Source organism: Lycium barbarum, chromosome 6 (genome assembly GCF_019175385.1).
Source record: "Lycium barbarum isolate Lr01 chromosome 6, ASM1917538v2, whole genome shotgun sequence".
NCBI classification, from domain to species: domain Eukaryota; kingdom Viridiplantae; phylum Streptophyta; class Magnoliopsida; order Solanales; family Solanaceae; genus Lycium; species Lycium barbarum.
Window position 1 is genome coordinate 10,688,003 of NC_083342.1, and position 10,718 is coordinate 10,698,720.

A 10,718-nucleotide genomic window follows, 5' to 3' on the forward strand; every position below is an offset into this window, starting at 1 on the left:
ATATTTTCTCAAACATCAGGGAAAGGTTTAAATTTAGGAAAAGAACCTACAGTTTGTATTAATACAAGAGAAGATATCCTACTTAATTACAACTCTTTGCAGAAAATATAGGCTTTAAGTTTAGGAAAAGAACCTGCATTTTGTGTTAATACAAGAGAAGATGTCCTACTTAATTACACCTCTTTGCAGAAAAAAACAAAAATATATATATATATATATATATATATATATATATATATATATATATATATAGCAAAGCTTTCATGATTTTTATGAAGTATTGCTTATAAGTTTACCTTAATTTATTGACTTATGTACCAACATGCTTTTAGAATAATAAGTGCTATCTGTCATAAAAAAAAAAAAACTTCTTGGATGGCAAATAATTGTGAAGATTTATAGTATGGTGTCTTTTGATCCATTTCATCATCAAAAAGTAAGATTTTCTATCTATCAAGAGCATCAACGCTTTATTCTGTCATCCCCGCTTTCTCTTAAAAATCCATATAGTTCATGATTTCTTTAAATATCAAGTTTGTGTAATTTAGTCTTTGTTTCTTTTAAATATTGTAGGTGGAATTAATTTGATGACAATTTGGAGGTGATTTGAAGAGGTAGCGACTATGGTTCATTAGAATTTATTACATCACTATTTGGTATGATCTGTTATGCATGATTGAATGAATACGAAATCAGAGTGATGATTCCTATTTGCCGCTTTCTATCTTTTGTAATATCCATGTCCATTTTCCTTCATCTGGATGTTGCTTTAATTGAACTCTTGCACTATATGTTATTCAGTAAAAAATGGTGCTCGTATGCTTGGCGGAACTTGTATGTAAAGCATATTTGAATATCACATTTTTGTGGATTCTCCTTTTTCTTTCAAAAGATACAGCTTATAGCTCTCATTTTCTAATATTGATTTTGTGTAAACTATATCAATTTGAATGATTGGTGCCACATAAAACATTTTTCAAAGTCGAATAATGGCTATTAATAATTTTTTTCATGGCCCTTCTATTCTTTCAGTTGCCTGGCCGCTCGAACAATGAGATAAAGAACTACTGGAAAACCAAACTAAAGAGACAACGGCATGCAAGCTTGTCCATGTACCCTCCAGAAGTTTTTTCCGAGCGTTTAATGCGTACAAAAAAAATAAGGAACTCGACACATTCTCTTCCGCAAATGTACATCCTGATCTCTTGCCTATCAACACTTTTCATATTCCATCTGTGGAATTCAAAAAAAAAAAATTGAACCTAGTCAGCAGTAGTATCAATGTGATAACTTTACGGCAGTTTTCCAAATTTGGAATCCAACTCCAAGTTGGATTTGTAAATTTTATAGACTTTTACACTGATTTTGAAATAAAGTGAACAATTATTCCGGAAATAAGTGAATAATTCTCATGGCCAAACGGCTCCTAAGTGTTAAAAAAATTTTGACATGTGTATGACAACTGAATGTGTTGACAGGATGACTTCAAATGTTTTCGTAGATTCACCATCTGTTGAAGAAGCTAGTGGTGGAGTAAATGGTGAACTGAAAAAAGGTCCTTGGAGTAAACCAGAAGATGCTATTTTAGTGGATTACGTCGCAAAACATGGGGAGGGGAATTGGAGTGCAGTCCAGGAGCAACCAGGACTTGCTCGCAGTGGGAAAAGTTGCCGTTTGCGGTGGGCAAATCAGCTAAGACCAGATTTAAAGAAATGTGCTTCCATCCAGAGGAAGAGCATCGAATAATTGAACTACAGGAAACAAATGGTCACGAATGGCACACATATTTTGGAGGTGCCACGTCAGTGCCACATCCGTGCCATGTCAGTGCCACGTCAGTACCACGTCTGTGCCACGTTAGTATCACGTCAACATTTATGTTTACGTGTTCAACTTTATATAAGTTAAGGTGCCTACTTGTGCAAAAGGGTCTTTTTATTTATTATGCCTTTTTCTTACCTACTGAACATGGAAAACATTTTTGAAGAAAACAAATTTCCTTCACACCGAACACCCCTCACTCTCTACTCATTTATCCATTTGTCTTCTTGTTTTACAAAGTTCCTTTAAAACTCAGCTGACACATAGTATAGCACTCTCAAACAATTGTGCTTAAATTTCTCTTCTTTCTCTTTTACTCAGATTTGTTCTTTAGGTTAAGACCATTCTTGATTTCACATTCTAGCCTTAGTGTTTCACTTTTTTTTTTTCCTGGTTCTTGAAAATTTTGATCATATTTGTATCATTTTATCTTGTTTGTTAAGGGGGTCTATTTTCCCTTTGTGAATCTAAGGTTTAAGCCATTTTTCTTGGTTCATTTGATTAAATTCTTGTTTTTTCCACCATTTTAGATTGGGTGTTTGTTTTTTTCTTATTTTTGTTTAAGGAAGTGATCGTAAGAGGTTAGCTTCAAGACTTTGTCAGCAGATTCTTGAACTCATGTTGTCATTCAGGTAAAAAAAAAAACTAAAATGCTTTAATTTGGTTACGATTAATTGTTTTATGGAAACTAAATAAGGAACTCGACACATTCTCTTCTGAAAATGCACATCCTGATCTCTTGCCTATCAACACTATTGAGATTCCATTTGTGGAATTAAAAAAAAATGAACCTAGTCAGCAGTTGTATCCTTCATGGCCAGGGCCGTCTCAACAAGATTGGGAGCCTAAGGCTAAACTTCATAGAGAGACCCTAATTTAAAAAAAAACAAATTGTGATATATATGTTTATTTAAAGTCTACTTTTTTAGTTTTTTTTTAGATGTGAAGTCATTAATTAGTGTTTATAATCGTCAAGAACAATGTAAAGTTGTTAACAATTTTTCAAATCAATTTATTGTAAAAAAAAAAAAAAAAAAAAATCAACTGACAATATAGCTAATCAATCACGTGACCAAAAAAATTCTTCTCTTTTTTTTTAATAAAAATTGTATACTCCCTCTATCTCAAGTTATGTGACACAATTTGGATTTCGAGAGTCAAATTTCGTTATTTCTATCGTGGATTCGAACATACAATCTTTAAGTTTTTTGAAATACAATTTACATATTTAGAAACTACATAAAAAATACTATAAGTCCCAATAATGTTTTAAACAAATTAGCAATTAAACTTAATTAAAAATAAGGCCCCAAAAATTTGGGGGCCCAAGGCCATTGCCTTAGTGGCCTTGGCCTTGAGCCGGCCCTGTCCGGGGCTTCTTAATATTGCTCCTAGTAGCTTTCATAATATTCCTGCAATTAGCATGCCGGCTCAGGATCTTAATTCTTCCTGCAATACTCGTTCTATCCACTCAACAGTTCATTCGTCCCAGTGTATATGAGGATCAGGCTTTGTTCTAAATGTTAATATTGCTGCTAGTAGCTGTCTTGATATTCCTGCAACTAGCATGCTGGATCAGGGTCTTAATTCTTGCAGGAATACTCATTCGGTGATCTCGACAATTTATCTGTCCAAGCGTATGCGAGGTTCAGACTCTGTTCTAAATGTAAATATTGTTGCTAGTAGCTGTCTTGACATTCTTGCAACTAGCATGCTGGATCAGGATCTTAATTCTTCAAGGAATACTCATTCTGTCCTCTTGACAATTCATCCGTCCAAGCGTATACGAGGTTCAGACTTTGTTCTAAATGTTAATATTGTAGCTAGTAGCTGTCTTGATATTCCTGCAACTAGTATGCTGGATCAGGGTCTTAATTCTTCCAGGAATACTTGTTCGGTCCTCTCAACAATTCATCCGTCCAAGCGTATACGAGGATCAGAATCTTGTTTCTCTGGTCTAAATGTTGATCTTTTTCAAGCTTGCCATCAAAATCAAATTGATGGTTCTTTGCTTTCTCAATCCTCGGGGTTCTCTTGGTCATATCACCCATCATTCTGTCGGGCTAAAACGGTCCAATATTGTCCTCTTTGAGCCAAGCCCGCACGGTTTTCCCCAAAAGTCCTCACTTCATTAAGAGTATCCAACACCTTATAATTAATTCCTTTTTCTTTTCAGCTATCAATGTGGTCCAAAGATACTCTTAATATGATGTGATATTGTTCGCTTTGGGCCAAGCCCGCACGGTTTTCTCCAAAAGGCCTCACTTCATTAAGAGTACCCAACACCTTATAAGTAACTCCTTTTTCTTTTCAGCTATCAATGTGGTACTTTGTTCGCACACCCAACACATTCTCGGGTGAAATTCCTGCCATCCATGCCTTTTTAAATGGCAACTCCTCTTCTTCAGAGCCCAAATGGGCTTCTAAGAAGCTGGAGCTCCCTTCAGTCCGAACTCAAATGGCAAGTTGGGCACCATTTCCTTCGGTCGAGTCCTTCGATACATTAATTTAGTCTCCTCCAAATGAGCATACTGATTCAGGCAGCCTGTCACCTCGAAACAGGGGTCTATTGAATGCCATACTTTATGGATACAAACATCCAAAGCTTCAAAGAATAATTCACAATAGGAGACTTATTTTGTCTCAATCTCTCCTTTAGGTCATTCTTTAAGGTCGGTGTTTAGTGAATACACCCTATTAATGAAGGCTCATTGGATGAGCACTAGTCAATAGCGACAGTTGTTGGTGAGAATGGTTACTAGATTGATTTATTCCAAGTTTCTGCACAGTTGGAAGTGTACAAATATTTATGTCATTTGATTTTTAAAACGGAATATTTACCACGCTAAGCGTTGATGTCACACCCCGAACCATGGCCTGGACGTAACACGGCACTCGATGCCTGACTGTATATGACCGAGCGAACCACATGGCTTGCTGAATCATCATAATACATAACATAAGCGGAATATAACATGAATGCATAATGAGCCTTTATAAAAACATGGTAAGTCATAATACTTAATAAAATACTTGTTTAAACATGAGTGAGCCAAAATGGCTATACGACTCCAAATGTCTGACATGACATAACTGACTCGTCTAGTCTATGAAACCTCTATCATGAGTCTGATTGGAATACATACTTACTGGGACAAGGCCCCCAGCATACCTCAGATGCATAACTAATCATAAACAACAATTAAGTAAACCCCAAATGAGATGGGGCTCACCAATAAGCTGGTACGTGCAGATCCTAATGAGCAGAGGCGTCGTCCTGTAAGTTTGTACCTGCATCGTGAAATGCAGGCCCCCGGGCAATAAAAGGGGACATCAGCACATTGAATGTACTGGTATGTAAAGCAACCGAAATAAATAACATGGGACAGGGAATAACATGATAAGAACTGAAACTGAAAACCTGGACATGAACATGAGCATGAGTACATATGTATATATATAACATTAGTAAAACATGATAAGTAGGGAGAGCAATAACTTATAACCGATCCATGGTCTGGTGCTTGCGTCCCGCCAGCAGAACACTCAGTCCTTGCCAGGGAACATGAGATTTGATAAAATATGAAAGGATCCAGTCATTATGAGAGATCGTCGGGACATGGGTGGAGCGATCCTCATCCTACAGTGGCTACGTAGTTTCAGGCTATCTGAAGCCCTCCTCGGTAATTAATGCAACTCCCAAAACATGAACATGTAAAATAGTGGCACTTGCTGCCCATGGTATATCATGAATCATAACTTGCTTGTACATAGTGTTCATGAATCATAACTTGCTTGTACATGGTTTTCATGAATCTTAACTTGCTTGTATAGTTTCATAAGATAACTTGTCATAGTCTTACAAAACATATTTTTGGTTCATGAGCAAATAACAATAATTCGAAATCATAAATATATACTTGTCTTGAAAACATACTTGTAACATGCCGGATGAAATCATAAAGTTTCATATAAACATAATGAGAACGCATGAGGAAGAATTCATGATTCATGGATTTAGCTAGGATTCCTAATAACCATAATGGAAGATTAGGAATACAATAACGAATATAGATACAAAATTCATGTACATAAATACATAATTACGGGCTACCAATATGTTGGGTTTAATGCCCTAGGATTTGAACTTTATGGATTTTACGAAACGGATCATGGGGAAGAACGTAGAGATTCCCACATGTGGATGGAAGTTCTACATACCTTAACTTTCCGCTTTTGAGCTTATCACAATGTTCTTCAACCCCCTTCAACTTCAATCTATAGCAATACAAGTCATAGGGATTCTATATTAGCAACAATATCCATGTTTTGTTCATCTAAGCATTTTATCAAACACTTAGTGGGCATAAAGCTCTATAACCCTCATTAATGGTGTTTTCTTCACCAAATCCCCATTCTTTTACTTCTAGTCATTTCTACAATCCCAATTAGATGCAATTAACATCATTCTTCATCACCCATATGAATACAACAATCCCAAGTCAACAATCCAACAATTCTAGCATAGTTCATATAATCCTCTTCAACAAACCCAATTATTATTCTCCCAAGAATTCATCAATTCACAATTATAAGTGATTAGGGAGTAGAAATATTACCTTTTGGGTAGTCACCACGAAATCAACACCCCCAAGTCCGATCTTTAGCTTAAAATGACGACAACAACTTGTACTACACTTTATCCTTCATGAGCTTCGGGATTCGAGGCCTTAAACTTGGTTGATTCTCTACTTTCTCTCTCTATCTCTCCTCTCTCTCACTTTATCTCTCTAAAAAACTGAAATTTGTGAATATGGTGGCTGCTAGGGTTTTTATTTTCTTTATATACCAATGGGAAAATGGGTTGACCCAACTTGAAAACGGGTTGGGACCTTTCTGTCTTAAAACGTCCATATCTCCCTATCCCGATGTCTCCTGTGAACCCACGACCTATAGTTAGAAAGGTATTTCACTTATCTACAACTTTCGTTATTTGAGTTTTCCCAAATTCCCAAGTTATGATAGGGTTATGGCCTCCCGAAGTCAGGTGACCCGAAACGTATATACGGACCAAGATACGGTCACTGTTACGGTCCCGTAACACAAGGGACGGACCGTAACTTGGTACCGTAACTTGGTGAAAATTTCCAGTGAGGTTCTGGAAATTTTCGATGCGTTACGGTCCACTGTTACAGCCCGTAACACGAAGTACGGCCCGTAACGTCACCGTTACGCTGGCAAAATTTTCCAGCGAGTAGGCTTCAGTAAAATGGGCATAACTCTTTGCACAGATGTCCGTTTGACCCCCGTAAGATACCGTTGGAATTATATTTCAAAGGGCTACAACTTTCATCAAGGAAGTTTTCTCAAATTTCCAACATATTTTCACGAAATTCGACTGGAAGGCAGATGTATCGAAAACTTAGCCGATTCTATAGGATTTCAAGTGCCTTACTATTAGGCATATTGAAACGATCATATCTCCTTGCTCCGATCTCTGATTGGCTTGGTCCTTATATCGGTAGAAAGGTATTTCTACATACTATAACTTCATTGATAGTACCTTCCCAAATTCCAAACCGATCAAGGAGTTATCGCTGCCCGAAATAGGCCTATCAACCATTTTTGCAAAACGTTCAAACCTTCAATGTTTCCACTAGAACTCTAATGATATGAGCTTTGACTCAGTTTCAAGATGCGGGGTGTTACAGTTGATGTGGAAAGGAGAGTGTATTTCACTTTCTTTGAGAGAGTGAGAAGCATATTTTGGAGTTGCCACGTCCATGCTGCGTCAGTGCCACGTCTGTGCAACGTCCGTGCCATGTCAGTATCACGTCAACATTTATATTTATATGTGCAACATTATACAAGTTAAGGTGTCTACTTGTGCAAAAGGGTCTTTTTATGTATTATGCCTTTTTCTTACCTACTGAACATGGAAAACATTTTTGAAGAAAACAAATTACCTTCACACCGAACACCCCTCGCTCTCTACTCATTTTCCCATTTGCCTTCGGGTTTTACAAATTTCCTTTAAAACTCAGTTGACACATAGCATACCACTCTCAAACAATTGTACTTAAATTTCTCTTCTTTCTCTTTTACTCACATTTGTTCTCTAAGTTAAGACCATTCTTGATTTCACATTCTAGCCTTAGTGTTTCACTTTTATTTTTCCTGGTTCTTGAAAATTTTGATCACATTTGTATGATTTTATCTTGTGTGTGTTAAGGGGGTCTTTTTTCCCTTTGTGAATTTAAGGTTTAAAATTTTTTCTTGGTTCATTTTGATTGAATTCTTGTTTTTCTCACTATTTTAGTTTGTGGGTGTTTGCTTTTTTCTTGTTTTTGTTTAAGGAAGTGATCATAAGTCGTTTGCTTCAAGACTTTGTCGACGAGTTCTTGAACTGTTGTCATTCAGGAAAAAGGGAAAAAAAACTAAAATGCATTAATTTGGTTACGATTAATTGTTTTATGGAAACTTAGTATAAGCAGGTCAAACCAGCTTATAAGTACTTTTTGACTTATCTACGCGTTTGGTAAAAATAAACGTGTTTATAAATCAAGTTCTTATAAGCTAAAAATATTTCAGAAATGCAAGCATCGAAAATTCAGAAAATCAAGAAAGAAGGAGAGAGTGAAAGTACAGAGTGCTATCTTAATCTGCTAGTGGTGATTCCTATTTGTCGTTTTCTATCTATTGTAATATCCGTGTCCATTTTACTTCATCTGGATGTTGCTTTTAATTGAACTCTTGCACTATGTGTTATTCAGTAAAAAATGGTGCTCGTATGCTTGGCGAAACTTGTATGTAAAGCATATTTGAATATCACTTTTTGGTGGCCTCTCCTCTTTCTCTCAAAAGACACAGTTTTATAGCTTTCATTTTCTAGTACTGATTTTGTGTGAACTTTATCAATTTGAGTGATTGGCGGCATCCAACACATTCTTCAAAGTCGAATAATGGCTATAAATTAATTTTTTTTCATGGCCCTTCTATTCTTTCAGTTGCCTGGCGCTCAGACAATGAGATAAAGAACTACTGGAACACCAAACTAAAGAGACAACGGCGTGCAGGCTTTTCCATGTACCCTCCAAAAGTTTTTTTTCGGGCATCGAGTGAGAACAAACAAAATAAGAAACTCGACACATTCTCTTCTGAAAATGCACATCCTGATCTCTTGCCTATCAACACTTTTGAGATTCCATCTGTGGAATTAAAAAAATTTAAACCTAGCCAGCCGTTGCATCCTCCGGGGCTTCTTAATATTGCTCCTAGTAGCTTTCATAATATTCCTGCAACTAGCATGCCGGCTCAGGATCTTAATTCTTCCTGCAATACTCGTTCTGTCCACTCAACAGTTCATCCGTCCAAGCGTATACGGGGATCAGGCTCTGTTCTAAATGTTAATCTTGCTGCTAGTAGCTGTCTTGATATTCCTGCAACTAGCATGCTGGATCAGGGTCTTAATTCTTCCAGGTCCTCTCGACAATTCATCCATCCAAACATATACGAGGATCAGAATCTTGTTTCTCTGGTCTAAATGTTGATCTTTTTCAAGCTTTTCATCAAATCAAAATGACCGCTCTTTGGTTGCTTAGTCCTCGGGGTTCTCTTCGTCATATAACCCATCATTCTCGGGTGAAATTCCTGGCGGCCATGCCTTTTTAAATGTCAACTCCACTTCTTTAGAGCCCAAATGGGCTTCTAAGAAGCTGGAGCTCCCTTCACTCCAAACTCCGATGGCAAGTTGGCCACCACTTCCTCCGGTCGAGTCCTTCGATACATCGGTTCAGTCTCCTCCAAATGAGCATACTGATTCAGGCAGTCTGTCACCTCGAAACAGTGGTCTATTGGACACCATACTTTATGGATCACGAACATCCAAAGCTTCAAAGAATATTTCACATCAGGAGACATATTGTGACTCAATCTCCCCTTTAGGTCATTCTTCAGGATCGGTGTTTAGTGAATACACCCCTACCAATGGAAGTTCATTGGATGAGCACCAGTCAATAGTGACAGTAGTTGGTGAGAATGGTTGCTAAATTGATTTATTCTAATTATCTGCACGGTTGAAACTGTTCAAAAGTTTATGTAATTTTTTATTTTTATTAGGATTTTGAAGGATGCGAGATTAAGCAAGCGAAGGTTGACTTCGCCTCCACTGGTCGGAAAGCTGATACATCAAGCCACCATTTTTTTTCTGGGACTGATTGGTACTTTGCTGTAGTGTTTGTTTAAATTATATAATTATACACAGGGCCGGAGTCACATAGGGCCAAGGGGATCCGAACCCCCTTCGGCGGAATATTACACTGTTTATACATGGTTAAAATCACTTTTTATGTATATAGTTGATTTTGAAGCACTTAAGCTTCTTCGTGTGTTTACTTCTATATATTTGGAACCCCTAGCGAAAATCCTAAGTCCACCACTGATTATACGTACATATATTTTAGAATAATATTTTTTCTTAGGCATACTACATAAACAGACCCTCAAATTTGGCCTCAACTGGCAAGTATACCCTCCAACTTTGGGTATGCACAAGTAGGCACCTCAACTTGTGTAAAGTTGAACACATAAACACAAATGCTGACTTGACACTGACGTGGCACATAAATTTTGGAGGTCCCACGTCCGTGCAATATCAATGCCACGTCCGTGCAACATCCGTGCCACGTCAGTATCACGTCAACATTTAAGTTTACGTGTTCAACATTATACAAGTTAAGGTGTCTACTTGTGCACAAGGGTCTTTTATGTATTATGCATTTTTTACCTACTGAACATGGAAAACATTTTTGAAGAAAACAAATTTCCTTCACACCGAACACCCCTCACTCTCTACTCATTTTCCCATTTGTCTTCTTGTTTTACAAAGTTCCTTTAAA

General features: G+C 37.1%; 1 pseudogene; it reads left to right on the forward strand.

The window, feature by feature from the left end:
* Window positions 1–1,449: 1,449 nt before the first annotated feature.
* LOC132643787 (transcription factor GAMYB-like) lies at window positions 1,450–10,065 on the forward strand (annotated as a pseudogene).
* The last annotated feature ends 653 nt before the right edge of the window (window positions 10,066–10,718 follow it).